General features: G+C 43.2%; 1 protein-coding gene across 1 annotated transcript in view; it reads right to left on the minus strand.

Annotated features, from left to right (window-relative positions):
- Nucleotides 1–18,870, minus strand: part of CAB39 (calcium binding protein 39) — a 63,944-nt gene extending 45,074 nt beyond the window's left edge. Inside the window, exon 1 of the mRNA XM_087819522.1 lies at nucleotides 18,800–18,870. The gene's annotated coding sequence lies outside the window, so the exon portion shown is untranslated. The remainder of the gene's footprint in view (nucleotides 1–18,799) is intronic.
- Between the last annotated feature and the right edge of the window lie 6,729 nt (nucleotides 18,871–25,599).

Below are 25,599 nucleotides of genomic sequence, written 5' to 3' on the forward strand. Positions count from 1 at the left end.
TGTTTCTATTGATTTTAATTCAATTTTTTTATTTAAAAAAATATATCTTCATTGATTTCAGAGACAGGAAGGGAGAGAGATAGAAACGATGAAAGAGTCATTGATTGGCTGCCTCCTGCACACCCCCTGCTGGGGATTGAGCCCGAAACCCGGGCATGTGCCCTGACTGGGAATTGATCTGCAATCTCCTGGATCCTAGATAAATGCTCAACCGCTGAGCCACGCCCGGCTGGGCTGTTTCTATTGATTTTAGAGAGAAAGGAGGGAGAGGGGGGAGAGAAACATCGATTGGTTCCCTCCTGGACGTGTCCCAACCAGGGATTGAATCCGAAACCTGGGTACGTGCCCTGATCAGGAATGGAACCCATGACCCTTTAGTGCATGGGATAACGTCCAGCCAACTGAGTCACACTGGCCAGCGGTAGGCTGATTTCACAACCAACTGATAGGAGGAACCTGCAGTTTGTAAAACAGACTTAAAATCAATTTGAGTAGCTTTTTTATTAATGACATCTATCTTATTCACAATGCTGAACTTCTCAAATTATCACAAGGCAAAAATATTTTAGCATGTAGTTAAAGACTTGAAATTACAGTTACATATTACAAAGTGGTATTTAGAAACATCTGTAATACATAACTAATTAACTGGTTTCCATGAGTATTTTAAAGGTCTTTTATCAATATGGATCTGCCATCTTTAGTTTTATCTTCACTGATTTCACAGATATTCTAAGGAATGAAGAGTTACATTAATCACAGTTTTTGAATTAGTTTCAAAACGTGAACTTCAACTATTTCTTTACAAGTTAGCACTGTACTTTAACAACATGAAAGGTTAATCCATGCCCACATTTTAAAATGTGAAACTGTCAATCTTCAAGGACGAAATGATAAATCCATTTTCTTTGTTATATTTACTACTCACTTTGCCACAGGTTGTGTAAACATAGCCCATATGATCACGGGTACATATCATGGCTCCACCCACATTTTGGTAAATAAGAAAAGTAAATAGCCAATCCTGCTTTTTAATAAAGATAACTCCTTAAAAAGAAGGCATAGTTCAAACTTGAACTATAAACAAATGAAAAATGTGAAAGAAAGTTCAAATATGAAAAAAAGCCTTTTAGAAAATATTTTGTCAAACAGATAGATTGAAAAGAAAATACTGTGGTTCTAAAAAGTTACACCTGAGAAGGGTGAAATAATTTTTACTTTTTCCCTTTTAGTCATTCTGATGAAGAACCACACAGTATTCTGAAAAACAATTTCCTTTTCTAAATTTACTACCATAAAACTTATTTCTAGAGGATAAGAGGTAAACCTGGAAAATCACTCTCCTCCAAGGTCCCTGCTGCTATTTCTGTTCTGGCCAAATGCCCACAAAAGCACCAACATGCCACAAAACCAGCCTGAGCTAAAGCACCATAGTTGGAGATTTGAAGGTCTGTTTTCTTTTTAAACTGCTCAAAGGCCACCTTGTGGTGGTATTTAGTGTAAATAGATTTTTTTCAGCAGAAGTATTTAGAGTCACAGAATAAACAATGACATGGCCCTGTAGAGGATCACGTGGAACATTTACCCAGGGATGATTTCTCTAAGATTTCTCCTAAAGAGTCAATATATCCTTTCCACCCCTCCATGTCGACACTTAACTGGCATATGGTGTCTTGACCCCCGATTGAGAAAAATTCTAGATGAAATAATGATGCTATAAAACATTTCATTTCAGAGGAAGTGACTGAAGTTCATTTGTCAAATGATTGGCATGATCAAATATAAAAGCTCTTGCTTGCACTTTTGGAGGAAAAAAGTTCCCAATTCTATAGCCAAAACTTAGCTGTGGTCATGCCTCATCTTGTGGTACACATTCACCAGGAGCTGCTCCAGACTTAGAATACAGCTGTGAGACAAGGCACACACACAGGAAGACTGAAATCTACAGAAGACTAATACATGCCACTTGGCCATATGAAGGGAGCCCAAAAAAGTGATCTGGGTAGCAAATTCAGAGGATACACTGGGCACTCTGTGCTGAAGGTCTCAGACTTCAACAGAGGAGATGCTTCTTGAACTATGTTTTATACAAAGAATAAATTTGGATAAGAGTAAGAAAATGTATTACAGTTGGCAAGAGACATTTATGCAACAATCTAAACAATCATGAGGAAACAAAAATTATTTTGTAATTTCACCAAGCTCTGGTGAATAATAAAGTATTGAGCAAAAAGGAAGGCAAAAGGTGGTGAAAGCCTCACCATAAACCCAAGTTCTGTTTACAGAATAACCACATGCCTTCATTTATTGCTCAAAGAACATTCCACTCTTTATGGAGTGGTGCTTTCCAGGTGAGTGTTGACATCACAACACAGTCACAAGGGAAAACTTGCTTTTTAATCTGAAAGCTGGATCTAAAATGCACAACAAACACATCTATCCAAGGGAGTTAAGGTAAGTTTTAGGTAGAGGACCCAAACATTCAGAAGAGTATCAGTGGATACATTTATTTACATTAAAGACTTACTTCCTTCTACAAAAATTCTGAACATGCCATTTGACTTTTCCTTTACTATTTTGGCAGAATCCTACTAACTCAAGTGAATGTGGTGACTCAACAAATCATTTGTGAAAGTGGTCTGTATCTGCAAAAAAGCATACAGACAGACATTACCATTTCTGTTCAGGCCTCAAAAATCTACCTTCTTGGTGTTTAACTTGATTTCCCCAATGCTGAGGTTACTGCTAACCATTTTACCAACCTGTCAAAACCTTAGTAGTTCAAATAGGAGTTAGTTTTAAATAAAAGTAGATTTATATAGGTGTTCTTGGGGATAGTGGAATGCATAGATTGAACCTGTTCCTTAAAAGTGAGAGACTGGTGATCCAGGCTTTGAAACTCTTCCAGGCTAAAATAACATTAGCCATCTTTTGAGCCTCACTATAAGGGCTGGAGCAGGAGAGGGTCCAGCTCCTCTCCAGCCCAAACACCTCACTGCTATCATTTAAAAAAAAAAAAAAAAAATTTGGGCTTCTTTGTCAGAAATTTAACAAATTTTTAAAAACTATACTTTATGATATAATACACTGCCCATTAAATCTGTCTGTATGTTAAACACAGTATTATTTTCTGAGAACACTGACCTGGTCTTCAAGTTAACTTATACAACTAGATTTAAAATGAAGTCTTGGTTAAGCGCTTCAATTTTCAAAGGCAAATGTTGTAGTGCTACCCACCAGTTCAGTAACTGTTAAAGCAGAGTGGTTACTTGGACTTCTCTCGTACCAATTTTTAAAAAAAGTTCAATGGCATGAATATGTACAGAGCATCAGAAAAGTAATGATTTAATTGCACTCCAGCCTTGTATTATTCTTCATGTCTTGTACTAAGATACCTTAAACTTGAACTCAGGTACTTCACTTTTACAGTCTGTAGAAAACTGAAGAGACAAGTGTACAAAGGACCAGAGCCTGCATTACAAAGGATCCAGAGGGTCCCAATTCCTGGAAAAATGATGCTTCTCCTACCTACGTGGCCGGATTGGTTTATCTCATGAACTTGGTCTTGGAATTGATCTTGTTTTCTTTTTTGTTCTGGCTAGTCAAACTCAAAGTCAAATGTATGGCCTTCACCTAGTCAGTCTTTAAAACACATGCATTTATTTGTGTATTACTCCTGCCCTGGGAATCATGTTTATCTCTCCCTATTTTTCCTTTGTGCCTCATCTAATTCTTTGGGGTAAGGGAGGAGATGAGACAGAGGGAAAGAAAAGAGAAGAAAACATGCCCCTAATTTTTTCCATTTCCCTAAAATGGAAGGCAAGGAACATGAAAAAATAACTAGCTAATTTTAGCGTGAGAGTATGGCTTTTAACCTTATCATGATAAATTTGTTAAATACTACAAGATCTAATGTGTCACTTTTCTCGCTCAGGTAGAAACAGGTTAATACAACTAAGGGGACATCCTGTCTGGGGAAGGTTACTAATGGCCCAGGCCGCTCTCGTGACGTGAGAGATGGTCATCACAGCTCCTCCACCTCCCAAAGAGCTCCTGACTCCAGCGTGAAATGCCTTAGTCCCTTTCCTTCCCCTTCCCGGGAAGTAAGAATAAGTTAAAATATCTCCAAGTTTATTCACTGTATTTTTCAAGTACGGTGTAGTGTCTGTGTGAGGCACTACAGACATTAAGGTCTAAATGGTTGCCTTTATAGAAAAATATTTTTAAACCAGTTATACAAAATGTATTCTATTCAACTAGTATAAAAAATACCATTCATAAATAGCTGAGCTGTACTTTCAAACCTCTTGTCTCCATGCTACTCCAATTTCTTCTAGGAAATTAGGAAAACAAGAATATGACTGGGGGTGAGGGGAGTGGGTCAGAGGAGGCAACAGGCAAAGGGCACCATGTAAACAAACTGAGAATGAGATAAACCAAAATGCCACCTCATCAACAAATACTGCTAGTTTAGATTGAAAGCAGGTTAACGAAGCAGAACAAGGTTCCACCCTTGGGCAGCAAATACTGCAATTTCCTTCTGTATTTCCGGGACTGTTGAAGGAATACAAGCATAGTGGCGTTTTAGTTGGAGGTGGAATTCCTTTGGGATCCTGTGCTCCAGTACTTTACAGACCCTCCTAGGCCTTGAGGATATCTATGGCCAGAGAAGCTGAAATGTTTTAAGGCTAAAGTGAGAGCTAAAGGACAAAATAAGAATAGGAAGAAATATGTGGGCTCAGAGCAGACAAATAACCAAGAAGTCCATCAGATTTATCATGGACACCTAAGCAAATCAGACAGGAGGATGAGAACCCCAACAATCTTCACAGATGGGAAGGTCATGGGGTCACTCTATATTGCTTCCAGCACCACCTCCTTCTGGCAACTGCCCCGACCCCAACACACACCATTAACATAACGGGAGGGGCAATAGTCCTATAAGAACCATACCCCTGCTGGGCCCAGCAAAGTTACCTAGAGGGGCAGGTAGACCTCCTGTTATTGAGGGGCTGACACTCCATGAAAGAATACTTAGGAGATGCAGGTGGCCAGCTTTCTATCAGGCTGGAGAAAGCCGGACTGCACAAGAGGATGCAGTAAGCAAGCAGAGAAACCCAGTAGCAGCTGGCTAGTCATAAAAGAGTTTGTGTTTCTGGTTCCAGCTGTTGGTGAGACCCAGTTGCATCTCTGCTGTTTTCCACACCTTGAGTGTTTTGACATTTCCCTGAGGTCAATTTTCACTAAATCCCTGCCCTGTTGACAGAAACAAGAGTTCCAAGTACCACGGGGGTTCCTCCTGCCTAAGCTCCAGTGCTCTGCCCCACAAAGGCAGCTACAGAAGGGCAGGGCCCAGACACTTGTCCTCCTACCCCTTTAGAGCTCCCATACTGGCCTAGCCAAGGCTGGGCGTGGCCCCTGCTGCTATTTTTCCACGTACTCTGAGTACCTACTCTGGGGGGTTAGAGACGTGACATGTGTTATTACAGGACAAAGGGAAAAACAGTAAAAAAAGATGAAGCCCGGCCTGGCGTGGCTCAGCGGATGAGCACTGACCTAGGGTCCAGGAGATCGCAGTTCAATCTCCAGTCTGGGGTGTGCAGGAGGCAGCCGATCAATGACTCTCTCATCATTGATGTTTCCATTTCTTTCTCCCTCTGAAATCAATAAAGATATATTAAAAAAAAAAAAAAAGGTGAAAATAGACATGTATGTTTATTCTCATAAAATGAGAATAAAGTTCAAGATTATATAAACACATAAAAAGTAAATGCAATTTTCTTCCCTGGCCATCCTAAATTGAATTCTCAAGATGATCTTGTGAAATTCCTGATTTTTCTCTTGGATACAGTTGCTCTAGGACTTGGAAGAAATTCTCTCTTAAGTATACAGAATTAAAGATTACAGAAATATGTAAGTGTATGAATGCTGGTGTATCACCTTCCTAAACAGTCCTCTCTGAGCTACATGGCATCCAATAACAACTCTTCAAAAACTAGAACTCCCCAACTTCTTTCTTCAGTGGTTCCTGAGAAGCTAGAGATGAGTGGAGGACAAGTGAATCTGGGTGAAAAGAAGGTGCTTACATTTAGAATCTCTCCTTGTCTGACTTGAGGCAAAGCAGAACATTTTAGCGTTAGAACATCATAGTGCTCACTCAGAGAAAAGTCAAAACAACCTACTGAAAATCCTTTGGTTCCAAAGACAGACCAGCTAGCTGCTATGGCTGCAGAATTAGGGCAGCAACTATGGAAAACAGTATAGCCATTCCTCAAAAAATTATGACCCAGCTATTCTACTTCTGGGTCTTTATCCAAAGAATAAAAAACACTAATTCAAAAAGATAAACGGCACACCTGTGTTCAGTGCAGATATGAAAACAACCTCTATGCCCATTGACAGAAGAGCAGATGAAGAATACAACAGAATCTGCTCAGCCACAGAAAAGATGAAATCCTGCCATTTGCAACAGCATGGATAGACCTTGAGGGTATTAGGCTAAGTGAAATAAGTCAGGCAGAGAAAAACAAATACCATATGATTTCACTCATATGTGTAACAAAAAACGAAAAATTAAACAAAAAACAGACTCATGGAGGCAGACAACAGAGGGGAAGGGGATGGGGGAGGGTGAAGCGGGTAAAGGTGGTCTATAACAATAGATGGAAACTAACTTTTGGTGGTGAGCACAATGCAGTATCTAGAGATGTAGAATTATAATGCACAACTGAAACTCATGTTATAAACCAATGTTACCTCAGTTAAAAACAAATCCTTCTTCCTTCCCGACTGATGTGTGATCTCGCTCATGCGGTAGGTGCATATATACCATTTACTGAGTTCCCTAAGTTGACTTTTTAAAAATCTGACTGTACTCCTGGCTAGTAACTTAACTTGGGAAATTTTCTTGCATAGCTGCATTCAGTCTTCAGATTCAAGAACACGGTAACTCTCCATTCTTGTCTTTCTTCACTCAATTATGTTTATTAGTTTTTTTCATAGAGATCCTGGACATGTCATACAGATGCCCACACCTTAGGCATTTCACATTTTGTTGCTTTAATGACATTTTTCTCCCAATAGTTTTATAATTGGTTATTTCTAGCAAGAAAAACGCTACCAATTTTTAAATATCTTTATGTGGTATATACAGCTATCTTACTCAACTCTTTCAGTTTTTCAGTTGAGCCTGTTGGTTTTCCTAAGTTTAAGACTGTAACATCTGCAAATATTGTTATTTTCCACCATTTTTTCCTAATATTCTTGCATTGGCCAGGATAATACTAAACATCAGAAATGTTATTGGGGGCATGCTTATTTCATTTTCTGGTTCCAAGGAGAATTCTGTCAGTTTTCCCATTAGTAGGCTGTATGCTGTTGGTTTAAGGCAGACATTCTCTTCTCTCCTACAACTTTTATAGAGTTCTGGATCAGGAAGGACTACTGAATTAACAGTCATCTTGGCACATGCTGAGATGAAGTAGCATGAGTCTTCAATATCCACTGGTCCCATGCCATAATGTTCACAATCAGGCTCTGTAACTTGGGCAGGTTATTTAACCTCTTGGCCTAAATGTCTTCATCCATAAAATGAGGGTAATAACCTCTTTCTTAGGGTTGTTGTGAGAATTAACAGAGATAATGTATTAGAACAATGCCTGGCACACAGTAAATACCAACTGCTGCCTGTTATTTGTCCTCTTTAACTAAAAGAACTTTCTATTTAATTAAACTTGCTGGTGTTTTACTCCAGATTTTCATGGCTATTTCCATAAGTGAAATTGGAACAGAGTTTTCTTCCTTTGTAGTATCTTATCAGGTCGCCTTCCTTTATATTTTATTAGGTTTCTAAGAGTTTATGCCAGTTTTAAAACATGAATTTGGCATCTTCTAGTATTTTTCTAGGATCTAAATCAGATGGTTTACTGATACACTCCCCCCTCCATTTTAAAAAATAACTAATTTCTTTATAATCTAGGCCTGGAGTACCCCTTCCTTTTTTGGTTAGGAGGCGATGGCCTTCAATATATATTTAATATATTCCATAACTGACAATCTACTCAAGTGCTCTACTTAAGAAATTCTGAAAAGCAACCAGTTCTCCACTTGAATCATTAGATCTTTCTTTTTAAAATTATTTTTAAATTGATTTTATTAGAGAGAGGGAAGAAGGGGGGGAGAAAGAGAGAGAGAGGGATTGACTTGTTGTTTCACTTACTTATGCATCATCAGTTGATTCTTGTATGTGTCCTGACTGGGGATCGAACCTGCAACCTTGGCATATTGGGATGAAGCTCTAACCAACTGAGCTACCCAGCCAGGGCCTGCATCATTAGATCTTTCAAATTTGTTCATGACACACAAATTTTAGACCCAGTGTCTTCTCTGGTCACTTCCCCCTAGATGTACTCCTATGTCTTGTTTCCCCTCCCTATTTCTTATTCCTTCCTCCTCTCAACAACAAAAGCCTCTGTAAAAGATAGCTTTGCCCTTTCCAAACACCTATGGGGTACTTGTACATAATATCCTATGCTAAGCACACTCATCCCTCTGTCTTCCTTTTACTCTATTTAATTTTTAAAATGGGGAAACTTTCAAGGAGCATTTGAGATCTTGCTCCCCAGCCTATGTCATCAGCTTGGCTCAAATAAGCTCATAAAAATTAAAAAAAAAAAAGGGGGGGGGGTTTCATAACATAAAAAAAAAAAGCTAACATTCTCCACCCTCACCCCTCCTCTGTAAGTTGCAGCTTCTGTGAGGAAGGAATGTACTCTCCTAGTGTCTAACCCACTTCCCATCACTTAGCTTCCACTCACTCACTCACTATGTTGTCTTCAGGAACAAGAGCAAGACTAGCTCTTGAGTAAATAAATGGGTTATAACCCATCTTAAAGAACAGGGATGAATGATTTTGAATAACATAGAACTAGGAAGTACTTACTTTGCCATGTGCATATACAGGAAGATGTTGTCAGTTCTAGTTCCTTCTTGCCTACTTGAGAAGGCAAGGCATAGGGATGTGGGCCAGTGTCTGAGCCTAATGTTGCTATATACAGCAGAGGAAAGGTCTATTCTATAGCTATATTCTAATACAATGAATGTAAGTAAAATTGTCTTGTAAAAATATCAAAATGACTTTTAAGTCCTAGATAATATTTCAACTTAAATTATACAGGTTAACATTTTTCAGATAATCTCAAATATGAATGAAACTATGAATCCTTGCAGGTGTCCGTATCCTGCCGACATCCTTCTCCAAGACATTTAACAGAAACCTGTTAAGAAGGGAAATGGTAATGGGTGGTAGCCTCCAGAAACCAGCACTTTGCTAAGGGACTTGTTCTCTTCTGGAATCTGTCCATTAATCAGCATCAAGTCCAGTCTCTGTGATTTATAGATTCCACCCTTTCCTTTTTTTTTGAAAAACAGTTCATTAGCTTCTCTAGTCTTCCTGCACAGCTCCCTCTCTTCACAGCTCCTCAAAGACCACTGACAGTAGCATGAGAGTGCACTTTGTCCTAGGACATCACCTGTCCTGACCAGAAGACTTAACCTCACCTGTTTCTGTAACAGAGATTCCCTATGTTCCAGGATGACTCTATATTCTAGCACCATAGGGCGGAGGCAGCCGAGTACGGTGGGTTACAAGCGAACACTCTGGGACCAGGGTTTGAAATCTCAGGCCCCTTTCTAGGTGTTTGACTTCAGGCCAGTTACTTAGCTTTCCTCTGCTTACTCGCCTGAAGATCTGGGATGAAAACAGGGTTCCTATTGGACTGAATGAGGTAAATATACAGGGAGGTCTTAGACTCTGTACCAGCAGGTAACAGGTATGTGCTATGTCAGCAATTACAAGGGCGGGCAAATGTAGGTTAACAACAACAAGTACAATAATTAATGAATAAATAGTAATACAAGAACAAACTGTGTTTCACACACTCACGACTGTGAACCTCCTTCTCCGCACCCTGCGCTTACCCTTTCACTCCCTCCCTTTTGCTCACTCAAGTAGAGAATCACACTGAACTGGCAAGTCTCAATGAGGCTCACTGAAGCCTCTCATTTCAGCAACCTCGGGGCACGTTGAGGACAAGTGGGCAATACAAGAAGCACACAGGGGAACGCTTAACCAGGGACAGACAACATAAAATGCCTCTGTAGGTGACATAAATGCATGAGGTAGCCAGATATGTTCAGAACAGGGAACAGCCTACAAACTGGATTTGGCCCCACCATTGTTGATCTCTTCTAACTGTCCCTTTTCTACAAAATTAACCTCCCAAAAGAAATATAAAATACTGAGGATGAGGGAATTAACTGCAGAAACGAGGACAGAACATGAAACAGCAACTTTTACCTTGTTCTTTTAGTGAGTTAAACTGTAAGAATGCTAAATTAATCACTGGTGTATGTGTGTACATACTTGTATTTAATTACATGCTACAAAGAAAGATTCTTCTAAATTTAAGGTAATGTTTTAAAAAAGAGTAGTTTAAATTACATACAATAATACAGTATAAAGCTCAGCAACTAAGAATCCACTTGCAACTATGAGGCTGATATCACACCAAATGAAACACCCAGCTACAGGTCAGAGTCCAGGTTCACTTGAAGGCTGCTTCACACTTTTGAAGTCTTAAAATATTTTTGGAAGTGTGTGTCTGGTACAGCAGAAAGAGCTTTAGAGCTTCAGTTATCATAAAAGCTAAAACATATTGGGCACTTAGCATATCAGACACATTGTACAAAGCATTTCTTACTGAATCCTCACAACCACTTTAAGTGTAGGCTCTACTTCTGAGGCAAAACCGGCTTTTAACAACTGGTCAAGAAAACACAACCAGAAACTAAATCCAGGAATTCTAAGGTTAGAGCCCTCTCTTATCTCCAAGCTGAGCTTTAGTTTCCTCACTCACTATAGTAAGGCCTAGGTATTGTTTCATGAAACTTCTTTTTCAGTTTCGACAGTGTGTTAATGTATGTGCTGGGTCACTGATGAAAATGTAATTTCTCATTGTGGGTTGAAGTTCAAAAAAAAAAAAGGTTGAAAAGCTGCCCATCTAAGGTGCATTCTTTTCCTTATTGAAATTGAAAATAAATTCCATCGTTAGCTGGATTCCATACCTGATAGAAATAATCACTCTAATCAAAACGTAAATGATCTGAGCCCTGACCGGGTAGTTCAGTTGGTTAAAGCGTTGTCCCGATCTGTCAAGATTGCAGGTTTGATCCCTGGTTAGGGCACATACAAGAAGCAACCAATATATGGAACAAATCGTTTCTCTCTTACTCTCTTTCCTTTCCTCTCTCTCTCTAAAATCAATAAATTAGAAAAAAAAAAAAATTTAAGTAAATGCTTTGAATTCCATACTAGCAAGTATGTAAATAAGAGGGTTTCCAAATTATTTTCCAATAGAACCTTCCTTCAAGATATTTGTGCATATTTTCCAGGGGAAGAAATGCTCTTGCAACCAAATAAACTTGGCAAATTGTACATTATATTTCCTTTCTGGACAGTCACAACACACATTATTAAAAACCCTAGCATGCCCTCTTTCTAGAGCATGCCCACGCCTTTCTCCCACTTCTTTCCTTAGGCTCATATCCTTTGCTTTCTTTCTTCTAAGCTCCAAGGACCCTTCTTTTGCCTCTGTAACTTGTTTTCTGAGTCCATGCAGCCTAGCTGGCTCACTTCTTTTGCCTCTGTGGCTTTCTCTCTTAAAAGCTAAATAAACTTCTTGCACTAGGAAAAAATAAATAAAATAAAAACCCTGACAAGCTCTGTAGAAAAACAGTAACACAACTACCATCAGAATTAAAATCTGATTAACTGTTTTTAACTCAGTGTTTTCCCAAACACAAATTTTATTCTGGAACCTCTCCCACCAACAGCTACTAATCTCTCATAAGACTAGTGTTCTGCAAAACACAATCTGGGAAATAATGCTTTTATGTAAACTTAATGGAAAGGGTCTTAATAAGCTTCAGCTATTAAAGCAAGTAAGAGCAAATATAGCAGAGATAAATAAATTCACAGAAAATTGTAAGTTGGATAAATATTTCATCTCTGCTGAGCAGTTTTATCCGATTACAGAGTTGTATTACTGAATAAATATGTAGAGAAACAATGTATTATACTCTGAAAACATGAAGTGAGGGTAAGACAAGAGAGAAAGATATGAAGAAAGGTGAAAGGAAACTAACAATTCAAATAAATTACAACTTATTGTACAAAACTTACACACAAATGACTCTATACATAGGTAGTCTACTAAGATGACACACAAGGAAGAAAAACTTGTAACTCACCCTGGAACAAGGCTGAACAGAGAAGAAAACCACACTGTAAATGGAGCCAAAAGATCCGCAAAGATCATGTTAGTGACCTGGGTCTCTGTCTCCCTGCTGGAGAATCCAGAAGTAAATGAACTGACTGATAACATGCCATCAAAGAAGGGAGCAGTTGTTTACCTAGACCAGGAACCCTCTGGGGGCAGCATATAGAACAGGACCCAGCATAAAGGGGAATAAAAACTGCTTGTGGAACAACCTAATCCATAATAGATGTCTGAGGAGTTATGAATGCTCAGGGATGGTGAACATCACCGTCATCTATTATCAGCAACAGAACCCTGGGCTAGAAACAACCCTATGATCAAGGCTAGCATACCCCTTTATGTTGGTAGAGGCTTAACATCAATTAGAGCCAAAGAATACTATCTTATGCATGTTCTTCACATCCTCAAATTTGATTCTACCTTTTTGGTCCTTTCTTTTCCATTCTTAATGTTTTTCCTTTCCTCAAAACAAAGAGCTCAGAGAACTTCATAGCATATAGTACCTAAAACTGACAGAAAAACTCGATGTGAGGCTTGAGGATTTTGTTAATCATTAACTTGACTTACTAAAAGCTTGTACTTTACAACTACATAACATTTAGTTGTTAACTATTTGTTCCTAAGTACTAAAGTAAAAAATTTAAAGATACACATTTTGATATTACATTATCTGAAGCAGAGAACTACCCTACTATGACATACAACACCAGGCACTTGACCAAGCAGGAGAAAAAAAATGATAAAGCATGCTTATGTGCCAGAATGTTCTCATAAAGAAACTGATTTCAAGACCACAGACAAAAAGGCATGGTACTTAGTACAGGAAAAAAAAAGGCAAGTCAGAAAGTCTATGCATAGGATCACTGAAAATAAGAACAAGAAACATGAAGGTTTTTCAATCCGATCCCGAGTATAACAATTGGATGACAGATGCCCAGAAAGGTGAAGTGACTTGCCCAGAGTGACATGATTAGTCATCGAGTCAGGAGCCAGGCCAGATCTTCCAATTCCCAGGCTCTGCATTTCCCACTGTAACATAAGGCCTCCCGCCTTCTCTATAAGAACATGGAAAATGAACACTAGCTACTGGCCTAACCAAAACTATAAACCACTAATCAATTATGACTCTATACAACTAGAGCATTTAGAATAAACCATCTTATTTTGTATTATGACATGTGGTTACTGTCTAGAAACCCATTAAAATCCTCAGTAGGCTACACTTACAAACCTTCACTCTAAAGTACTAAATAAAAAATGACCAACAAGAAACCAAGAACCTATGGAGGAAAATAAAACTATTTCATACGAGAGAGTCATTCCTATTCCAAGGAATATATTTTGGAGTGAGGCAGATCTGGGTTCAAATCTTACCTCAACTGTGCAATGCCTGTGCGAGCCTCGACAAGCCCTCATTTTTGTTTCCCATCTGTAATGATGCTGGGAGACAGCACTACCTACCTCAGAGGTTTGCCCTACAATTAATGGTACTGAAATGGTACTTTTCTCACTCAATCTATTTCTGTCCATCTCCCTTGAGTGCTATTCCAACTTTTAACTTCATACAACCACCCCCAAGCCATTTTCAGCTATAATTATAATTATAGACATTAGTATATTCAACACCTCAAAACAAGAATTATCTTGTAATAAAGAGCATCTAGGATGTGGATATAATCTTTGTAAATATTAGTGAAAAGGTTGAAAGATGACATTACTGCATAAAGTATAAAGCAATTTCTTTCAAGCCAACTGGATAAAGAACAAGGAGAACCAGGTTCTCTCTAGATCAGTCCTGTGGCTAATAAGCTGCATGACCCTAAGCAAGTGACTCCACTTCACAGAAAGTTCCACCAGTTACAGCTCAAAGCCACACACTGCTCGGGTTACAGCGGGCCTCAGTGTTCTCAACTGCAGAAAAAAACCATTCTGACTAGAGGGTTTCTCAAGTTCTCACATTTCTTCCACCTAACAGTCCAGCACCAGCAGCAACACAGAACTTATGTCCTGCACTTGGTACGTGCCTGGCCCTGTTATAAACCATTAGATGGAGTAACTCATTTAGCCCCCTACGATCTTTGTAGATACGGACTATACCATTCCTATCCAAGGAATGTAAGCTAGAAAGAAGTGAAGGAACTTGCCTTAAGTTACAGAGCCCAAAGAAGGGATGAGGGTTCCACAATCTAGGGGGTTTGGCTGCACCTGTGCTTTCAACCAGCTAGTCTCGGAATTCTGTAAATCGCAGAGTGAGCCTTAACTATAGACTTGTAAACAAAAATCTGTTCCTGCTATTCCCTCCTTGTGCCTAAATACATAATCTACTGTGGAGAGAACAGGGACTAACATGTTAACAGCACCCTGTAAAAGAGCAAGCTACAATTCAGACAAAGTTATCAGGTAGCCACTTAATTAAGATCAATCTACAAAATGTATATGTTGTTTCTCTGACAAACATTTTATCAAAAGAATCAGTGTTGTGATGTTTTAGCATTATCATATTTCCTTGGTCATTAACAAGTTATCTGCTGGAGAATGCTCCCAAGGAGTACTAAACAGTGGTTAACTAGATTTTCTCATCCTTGTAACTATGCATAGGAAAATGCATGTATACATACAAACAAGCAAACAGAAACACAATCTCAAATTAGACACAATCTATTAAGGATTACGCAAATCTTAAAGAAAAATCTATTAAGGTATGTGCTAGACACTGCCAACATAAATGGGCAGGCTTTACCTCCCTCCTTTGGGGCCACTTCACACCTGACTGACCTCTTGCAATTCTCTGCATACCATTCCTCCTTCCTCTGCCAGCTTAACACCATAGTTGCTAACAAAACACAATTCTGCCTTCATCACACCTCTTTTATCTCTAAAGAAAGTTAAAAAAGCACAGTGGGGCCAGGAAGCTCAGTGAGGCAGAAATAGTACATTGGAGGAGGATGCACACATATGCACACCCTAAAACAAAATGCTGAGGCCAACAGGCTGTTAACCTTCATTTTATCACCATCAGTCTATCATGTGTCACTTAGTCCTTCAATAACTCCTCTCACAATCGTGGAAGGCCTGAGAAACAGAAGCAGAACATTTAGTATTTACTCCCAGGCTGGTCTACTTTACAAATGCTGGTGGTAGAGATATTTGCCTCACTCTGCCCCAGCCCCATACTGTGGAATGATAAAGATGATGATTAGGGTCCAGCTGGATAGTCATTAGAGGGTAAGACACTCAAAGAAAGAACTCTCATATAGCTCAATTCCTTTTAATTAGAGATGGACCCAATGCCAGCCTTCTCTCCAATAAAAACCAAAATATAGACTGATGACTAAATTATTATGCAATTTTTAGGCTACTTGGCTTGATATGCATTCACACAAACATAAGATCTTTACACCTCAAAAATTAAACAAGTACACCAAAGTTTTACCAGTGTTTTGCCCTTACCAATACTAATCCACCTATGACACTATTTCTGTAACACACCATTCATAAAATCAAATTCCTAATTAAAAGGAGCCATAAAAAAGAGGAAAATAGATATTAAAAATAAAAACACCACCAGAAATGTAACCAGAACACACTGCCTGAAATGAAATTATACCCTATATTTTTGCGTTCTGTGGAGGTCAGGTGGGGGTACAATTTGGATTTGGGTCTGTATTTTTATGGCAGATGGTAAACCTGAATGATCAGTGATCAACCGCTCCTGGAAAAAAAGGCTCTTGGGAAAGTAGGGCAGTAATAACAGAAATCTATAACCTACAAAAGATGATCAAAAGAAAAAACTTTAAATATTCAAAAGTAATAAAGGGTACCTGTGGCATACACATCTGCACTATACAAATAAAGATTCGAATAAAACCAAATTATAAAACTAAACCCCATACTTAAACTGGACTTTCTCAGCTATTCTTTTATACTGATTTTATGAAAATTTATATTATCTAGCTCAGCATCTCACTTCACATGCCATTAGAAACCTCATTTATACATTTTAGAATGTAAAGCACAAGAGGAAAAACTGGTTTAAACAAGAACCTGCAGACTGCAATGCTAATGAACCAAAGTGAAGTGCCTCAAAATAAAACAACAAAAAAAACCAAGTCCGTTTTGTTACAGCAGCAACTTATTTCGTGACGAATTCTATATTTACTAAAGAAACACCAATAGAAAACTTAATGTATCTAGCCTGAACCTTTGTAATGTCATGATCAAAAGTAGTTAGCCTATATGGATGGCCCTAGTATAAAGACTATTTGGGGAGGGGCAGGGAATGGGAGGCGCATTACACTGTATGGGAGCTATGAAAAGCTGTGAGAGCAATCTTTTTATAATGCGATTTTAAAAAGTACATCCTCTCATATAGCAGAGATGTGTGATCGCTTCCTGATGACAAGATGCGTCCCAAGTAATATTTACTCAACAAGCAACAGGATCTAAATTGTACAGAAGTTAATAAACATACTTCAAACAAGACAATTTTAGAAAAAATTCTGTCCATAGTAGCAGTTATTAAATAAAATGCATGTCTACTGCATTTTATCTTACATAAATAGTGCAACCTTGTCAGAAAAAAAAATACATTTAAGAAGACTTCCCCTACTTGGGTAAAATAATTTTACATGAAGATATTTAATGACAAAAAAGCTTAATAAAAGTGTTTTATATATATATATATATATACACACACACACACACACATGCAGTTTATTTCATTATGTAAAGAAAAAAACATAAAAGGAGTGAAAAGGAAATATGCAAAAATGTTAACAGTAACGATATCTAAGTGGTAAGATTATAGAATATAATTTTTAAAAATTTTCCAGTACGTCCTGCATTTTACAACTCTTTTTTTAAAACTGAAAAAGGTTTATAGTCATCATATAAGCAAACAAATAAGTGCTTGCAAAACTAACACAGGTTCTAAGCTGCTTCCATAGAGTCTAGATTTCAAATAGAGACAGTAATACTTTTTAAATATACAAAATAAAGCTAAAGACTTTTGCTTCTGGCTCTCCTATAAAAGTTTTCAGAACTGAAAAAAAAAAAAGAAAATTTTACCTTTCTATAAGAAGGTTCTATGTCCAACTTTCCATTCCACAATACTGGCAACAATTTGATTTTGAAAACCATCCATTCAGATTGCTTTACACAAATGCCATCTGAAAGAAGTTACGCTCCGCTCTGTAATTCCACGGGGCAGACACCCAACACACACCGTCTTCAGTTTTGATGCGTTTTAGTGAACTACACACCCACAGAACCGCCTTCGGTGGAGATGAGCTTATTTTAAACACATCTTCCCATTACCTCTTAAGAGCCTGACATCTAATGAAGCTTTGTGCAAAAGGTACTTTGCTCAGACTGGACATGGATTTATTTAACTACCCGGGAAGCTGTCAAAATCGATCTCAAGCTGCATTACATTCAAGGCACCGAGCGTCAACTCCAGCCGGGGCCTCCTCTCCTCTCACTAGCGCGCCTTTGACGCCCCTCCGCGTACATTTCCGGGCTCATGAGTCACAGAGAAACGAGCTCGAAGTTTCCGGGCGAGCGCCGCTCAGGCAGCTCCTCGGCAGCGCTCAAGGACCAGGCCCCCAAACACCTCTCTGCTCCCCCTCGCCCCCCCCCCCGCCGCCGTCCTAGGCGACAGAATGAATTACCCACTGTTTCCACACTACGCCTTTTTACCTTTGTCCTCTAGCTTCGCCGGCCCGCCCCGTACCTTCTATTCCGCGACCCCTCCACTCCCAAATCCCCCCTGGGGAGGCCCCCGAGGCGCCCCCTGGCACGGCCTCGCCCAGGAAGCCTTCCAGATTTCGGCTGGGCGGAAGCGATTGGTCCATCCGCCGGGCCTCCCCGGGTTCCTTTCTAGCACCTTGCAGTTCCGTCCCAGGACTTTATCGCCTCCTTCCTGGTATCGTGTTATCTGTGTACCGGGCTTATCACCCACACCCGGGCGTGAGCGCCCCGCGGGAGGAGGCGCGGGCCCGGGTTCACCTTTGAGTCCGTCCGGGGCGGACGACCGGGCACCTGCGCGCGGTGAGCGCGCTGGTGGTTCAACCGAACTCGGGGACGCGGCGCCGCACACTCCCAGCCAGGGGTCGGTTAGGCGTTCTCCCCCGCGGGCCGTGGCGGACCGGCCGCCGGCCTCGCAGAACAGGAACTTGACCGGGGGCCCGGGCTTGAAGGCAGTGACAGCTGGCCCGGCCCGCACCTCCCCGCCGCCCGGCCGCAGAGCCGCGGGAGGGCCCGGCGCGCCCGGACCCCGCCGCAGGCCCCGGGCGCGGCGCCGGCGAGGGCAGGAGGCGAAGGCTCCGCGAGGCGCCGGGCCGCCGCTGCCGCCGAGAAAATGGAGGCGGCCCCGGGGCCGGTGACGGGCCGGGCACGGCAGGCGGAAACCGGGCCGGCGTCCGCGCCGCGCGCAGGGCAGGGCAGGGCCGGGGGTCACTCACCGGGCTGGGCCGGGCGGCTCCCTCTCAGCCTCCGCGTCGTCGCCGTCCCCGTCCTCGGCCGCCGCCGCCTCGGGCTGCTCGCTCGGTCCCCGCGGCGCGGCTCGGGCGCTCGGCCCCTCCGTTGTCTTCCGTCCGCTCCCGCTCCCGGCGACGGGCTCCCGCGGCGGCGGCGGCGCGGGCAGACGGCGGCCCAGAGGCTCCCGCGGCGGCCGCCTCACTGCTGCGCTCGATCGCCCGGCGGCGGCTGCTGCGGCTGCTGCTGCGGAGCCCGGCGCCGCCTCTGCCTTCGCCTTCGCCTGCGCCCGGCTCCCCGAGGCTCCGTCTCTCCCAGGCCGCGCCGCTCCCCGTTCCCGGACCGAGCCCGGCTTTGACGTACGCACTGCGCAGCCGCCGAGGGGCCGACGTCGGGCGGCGCCGCAACGCCCCCTTTGGCCTCGGGCGCCCCCTGGCGGCCGGGCGGACTCGGCGCCCGAGGCCCCGCCGCGGCGGGAGAGGGAGGGGCGCAGAGGAAAGCAGAAGCTGAGCCGGGGAGTTCCTCTTCTTCCCTCGCCGCTCAGATGTCGGTGCCCGGCCCCGTGTCTTCTGTCTAAGCAGCTTCCTGGAGAAATCGCACGCTCCCTTTCCGCGACCACTTCCTCAGCTCTTAACAAAGCTTTATTTCTGCTAAGCACCTGGAGCCGACGGTGTAGCTTGAACCCGGCATCCCTGTGGAGGACGCATCGGTCACGCTGGCATCCTCGGGGCGTGGACAGTGATGGAATGGCCCAGATTAGTGGGATGCAGCAGCCTGGATTTGAACCCCAGCTCTACCGTCTGGTCTCCACGGGCTATTTCCTTTCCCTGTGTCTGGTTCCTTCACACACACACACGCATACAGGCCATAGGCTTATGAGGGTGAACATGAAAAGGCATTGCAAAGCCCAGACAGCAGAATCTGGACCATAAAAATGCCATAAATGCCTATATTTGTTTCTTTCTGTTGCTTTGGTTTTTATTTGTAATTGGACAGGGATTTTGGAGCATCTACTGTGTGCCAGGCACTGTTCTAGGAGGTGGGACAGTCAACCAAACAGTCCCGGCTCCCAAGACAAACAATAAACAAACAAACAGCACATATAGGGCACTGGATGGTTTTCAGTGCTGCGGAGAAAAGCAACAGGGGCCAAGGAAGGGGGAGAGTGCAGGGTGTTGTTATTTATAGCTCTCCTGTATGGGTAGCTTCTAGGTGAAAAAAATAAAAGCATGTTGCTATGACGTATGTTCACGGAAAGGCAGAGGGAACAGCAAGGACCAAGGCCCCGAGGTGGGGCGCATGGACCCCAGCAAGGCGAGATCCCTGAGCAGAGGCAGAGATGAGCAGAGAATGCGGACCATAGAGGCTGAAATGAGGCCTTTGCTTTTCACTCTGAATGAGATGGGAAGCTATTTGGAGCGTTTTGAGCAGAGAAAGGATGTGGTCTGACATTTTAAAAGGACCACTCTGGTAGTGCTGTGAAGACCAGCCTGACGGGCACAAGGCTTTCGGCCCGGAGACCTGTTAGAAAACTTTTGAAATAATCCAGTTGACAGACAAACAGAAGCAGAGTGAAGGAGGAAGTCGGGAACACATCTGGGGGCATATTAACTTGGAACTGCCTGTTAGACACCCAAGTAGGAAGATGGATGTAGAAGTCTGGGGTTTGGAGGAGAGGCCCAGGCTGGAGATAGAATTTTGGGAGTCCTTAAAGGAAGCAAGACCTCAAGACTCAATGGGATCACTTAGGGGGTGAGTGTTAATGAAGGGCAAAGCCACGGATGAGCCAGAAGCCCCCCATACTTGAGAGGCCAGGGAGATGACAAGGAACCAGCAAAATATTCTGAGGAGAGGAACCAGGGTGGCTGGGAAACACCCAGGAGAACTTTTTGTGCTGGAAGACCACGATGGGTTGGAGGATGGACCGACGCCACCGATTCTGGCTAATACTCAAGCAAGGTTGCTGCTGGCGATTGGTCACTGGCATCAGCACCATAGAGGTAACCAGTGGCCTCCGTAGGAGCTGTTTCAGCAGAGGTGGGTGGAAGAGCCTCACAGGAGTGGTCTCTAGAAAGAGTGGGGCTCTGGAAAGAGAGACCGTGAATGTAGAGAACTTTTTCATGAAGTTTAATTCTAAAGAGCAGCAGAGAAATGAGGTGGTAGCTGGAGGAGATGGTAGGGCCAAACAGATGTTTGTTTGCTTGTTTTATTTCTTTTCGTTGGTTTGATTTTGATTTTAGGCTGGGAGCTATTACAGCCAGCTTTAGTGCTGATGGGAAGGAGTCAGCCGCAGGGGGAAATGTGATGGGAGGTACGTGTGGGGGGCATTTTCTAGACACCTGTCCTTGAGTGAGCAAGAAGAGAAGGTTGCAGCGCACAGCGGAGGGCCTGGCCTTGATGCCCGCAAGGTGGCCTTCCCTCCCAGGGACAGAGGGCAGGCCGAGTGCGGGCACAGAGGCAGGGAGCCGGTGGGCGGAGGTGCCGGGACATGTTTCCTTCTGAAGACTCCTCTTTTCCCGGGAAAGCTGGAAGCCAGGTCATCCGCTCACTGTTGGGAGCCTGAGGGAAGGGGGAGTGAAGCAGGACCGGCCCGCAGGGCTCTTCTGTGTTTTTCACCAGCCACAGTTGCTGGGAAGGTGGGGAGTTGGATTCAACCAGCGTTGTTTCTCTTAGGGAGCCCCATGGAGAGACGGAGCAAAGGAAGGAGAGAGTGTATACAAGGCAGTAATAATAATTAAGGCCTACTGTTGAATCCAAGCCAGATAAGGGGCGGTGAGGAAATGGGGGCGGAGGTGGGGGCATTGGGAAGGAGACACCTTGTAGGAGTTGGAGGACCCACGAAATGGTGGGGGGAAGGATTGTTGGAACCAGTGCAGTAGAGGGACTGAGCTGGAATGAAGGAGGTGTTGGCTAGACAGCCAGGTTCCTTACACTGAGATCAGGAAAGGAGCAGTTTTCAGTAAATGACAAGGCCTGGGGCAGCTTCTCAAACTATAATGTCCATGTAATTACTGGGGGACCCTGTTGAAATGCAGATAGTGATTCCACTGGTCTGGGAAGGGGGTGGGAGGGTGATGATTATTCTTGTTATAATCTCGATACCAAAGCCTCAATAAACGCAACCCACAAAAAAAAGAAAACTAGACTAATCTTGCTAGGAAAAACCTAAATAAAAAATTTGAAATATAAATAAAATAGCAGCATGTTAAAGGTAAAGTCCATCCCAGCCAGGGACAATTTATCTCAAGCATGTTAGAAACTATTAGAAAAGCCATAGCCCTCTAGGCCAGAGAGAAGTCAGCCGGCACAAAGTCCTGAGCAGGCTGGCTCCCAGCTGCTCTTCGCTTCTCTCTAGTAACCATGGCAGGGAGGTGCCTGGTCCTCCAGAGGGAGCAGACTGCAAGTTTTATCCAATTTTGAAACTTTGTTCAATAAAGACTTTACCCCCGCAGCTTTCTTTCCTTTTTTTTCCCTTTCAATTAAGATGAGAGTCCCCTTTTACCGTAATCCCAAGGGGAGGCCTTGATTGTACCAACATCCCACAAAAACAAGTCAAGACCCAATTTCCCACAGAATGAAGGACCGCATGGGGATGGATAACCCCATACACAAGTTTTTGTTTTGTATTGTTTTAATTTATCTTGTTGAAAGAATTACAGATGTCCCCTTCCCCCCCCTCCCCCCCCCCCCATACGCAAGTTTTTGATTCCTCTGCTGTAGGGTAAGAGCAGGTCTCCAGCAAGATGGCAGACATTTCTGCAGGGGGAACAAATTCTGAAGCCAAAGCAGAAGGAGGCCTGCGATTCGACCACTTGAATGTGCACCTTCTCCGGCCTTCTCCCAGGCTCTCTGCAAAGCCCATTCTATTAATACATGTTTTGGTAGACACAGCCTCTTTCTGGGAAACTCCTCCACCTCTTCATCTTGAAACGCTCTTCACAGAGGCCTCACCCTCCCGTGCCCGGTGCGTAGATCTCAGGGTCAGAAGGCAGGGCTGCCATTCCGGGGTCACTGCTGGTCTTGTGTAAACCTTCCATCACTGTCATTTCCCTTCCTCTGCTCCACTGCCGCAGGGCCGAGGGCTGAAGGCCCCTCCCTGCCTTAGTCACACCACCTGTGAAAAGACCTTGGAGCCTGACTCACAGCTTCCCTTCCCACCCCACCCGCACCTGACTTCTCCGGGCAACCTAAGTGCCACCCAGCTCAGGGGCTGGGGCAGAGGCGCCTCCTATTCTCTGCCCCGTGACCTTCACTTCCACTCCACCTGGGCAGCCACTCGGTTAGCCCCACCCGGGTCTCTGGGTCACCACCACTCTATGTTTGAAGCTTGAACTTTATAACTCTCCGGTTTAATTGCTCCTCCCGGCCACCCACCCGTCCCACAGCCTCACACCCACCAAACCTGCTCTAAAGCTCAGTGAAACTTTGTTTTTCAACAGATACAGACTGAGAGCACATAATTACTGGGCACATGCAGCAGGAGTGAGACGTTGAATAACATGGCCCCTGCTCTCAGTGAGCTTGCAGTCCAGGGGGGACACAAGGCAACAGGCGTTTACGAAGAGACACGAAGCATGAGTTGGAGCTGGGGGGACATGCTCAAGGGAAGCCATGCGAATAGCACCAAAAGCCGGAAAGAAAGCACGGTGAATTTGGGAAGTGCGTGTGAGGAGTTCAGTCTATAGAGCTTAGAGCTTGAACTTGAGGAGGGGAGTTCAAGCTCTAAGCTCTATAGACTGAACTACTATCCCCTCCCCACCCCAGCTTTACTGAGATATTGTTAGCATATAACACATGTAAGTTTAAGGTGTACAATATGATGATTAGATACATGTTTTTAAAAATGTACTTATTGATTTGAGAGAGAGAGAAACACTGACTTGTTGTCCCACTTATTTACGAACTCACTGGTTGATTCTTGATGTACCCTCATTGGGGATCGAACCTGAAACGTTGGCATATTAGATGGTGCTCTAATCAACTGAGCTCCGGGGTCAGGGCAAGTACATGTTTATATTGCAAAGTGATTACCACAGTGAGGTTAGTTAACACCTTTTACTCCTCACATAATTATGATTTTGTGTGTGTGTGTTGATATCATTTGAGATCTACTGTCTTAATAACTTTTAGTTATATAAATACAGTATTATTAACTATAATCATCAGGCTGTACATTAGATCCCCAGACCTTATTTATCTTATGGCTGGGAGTTTGTACCCTTTGATGAGACATCTTCCCCTGGCAACCACCATTCTGCTCTGTTTCTGAGTTCAGCTCTTTTAGATTCCTCATATAAAGGACACCATTTGTCTTTCTCTGTGGAACTTATTTCACTTAGCAGAATGCCCTCAAGGTCCATCTATGCCATCACAAATAGCAGGATTGAGGATAGAAGTTGGCACAAATAAAGTTGGAGAGATAAGCAAAGGTCCAAAAATGGAAAGTCATATCATCCATGTTGAAAAGACTTGAGTTTCAACCTGAAGGGAGTGGAAATCCCTAGAGATTTTTGTGGCCCTCACTGGACCTGGTGTTTCTTGGTGCTGCTGTACCTGAGAGTAGACAACCACAGGAGGTGTTGAAAGTCATAATTTCAGCTGGTGCTGTTCCTATAAAACTATTGAACCATCTGTTGAGAGGTGGTGGTGAAGGTCAGTTGTTTTAGAGTCCTGGACCTTAGACATGTTAAAAGAGGGATGCCTAAAATAGAGAAATAGTAGTACAAAAGTTCTTTAAAGTCAAGAGCCAGGAGTTGAACCTTGAGAATTACCCAGCCCAGTGGATACCAGAGGTCAGCTGTAGAAAATCGCGTAGCATCACTTCTTGAGTTCCTTGTTTTATGTTTGTTTGTTTGTTGTGGTACCAAGCCTTTGAAACTCAGTGTAATTTATACTTACCGAACCTCCTTGAGGCTAAGATGTCTATACTCTTGGTGGTGTTGTGCATAGTCTTGGCTACCTTCATCTAAGGGCATGTGTGACCCATCTTGCTGGACTTCCTTAGTGGTCCAGCAGCAGCTCGTCCAGGGAGAGTTCCAACCCCGTGCATGGTCTGCTGCTGTGCTGGCTCCTTCCAGGTCACTGCCAAGTCACCGGGCTTCAGCTCACAGTGCTTCCTCCGACTCAGAGGGAAAGGCCACCTGCAAAGCAGCCTAGAGTCTGGTAGGGACCTGAGCAGTGAAGTCTTAGTTCCTGGTGATGCTGAGTCAGGCCAGTGGAAGAAAAATTTGAAACATTAGATTGGAGGATTGTAGCCGGATCCTGGAGAGACTATGTCTTGGGCCCTGCATCACCCTACTTGGGAAGTCTATGCTTACCTCTGAGTTGTTCAGTGACAAACAATATCATATTGAACAAAAGGGGGGACTGACGAGGTTGAGCTTTATTGGAGCCCTGTGCAATCTCAGCAGCGATGGTTAAGAACTCTCCCCACCCTTTTGTGTTTCAGAAATGACAAACCAGCTGAGTGATTGCCGAGACTAGTTGTTTGAAAACTCCAATCATTCAAAGTCAAGTGCCCAGGGCTGTTTTCCTGTTCCCTAGAGTTGTTTCAAGCTGCAGTGGTCTCCCTTCGAGGCTCACTGATGCCAGTTTTTATTGAGTTCATCCCTCGAGCCTCTTTTGCTATTATTCATGTCCTGGGAGTTGGCTTTGAATGGAACAAGGTACTTCAAAAAATGAGCCCAAGCCTGGCCGGGCGTGGCTTAGCGGCTGAGATGGACCTAGGATCCAGGAGGTTGTGGTTCAATTCCTGGTCAGGGCACATGCCCGGGTTGCTGGCTCTATC

The sequence above is a fragment of the Miniopterus natalensis genome, chromosome 8 (genome assembly GCF_054644295.1).
Source record: "Miniopterus natalensis isolate mMinNat1 chromosome 8, mMinNat1.hap1, whole genome shotgun sequence".
In the NCBI taxonomy this organism is placed as follows: Eukaryota; Metazoa; Chordata; class Mammalia; order Chiroptera; family Miniopteridae; genus Miniopterus; species Miniopterus natalensis.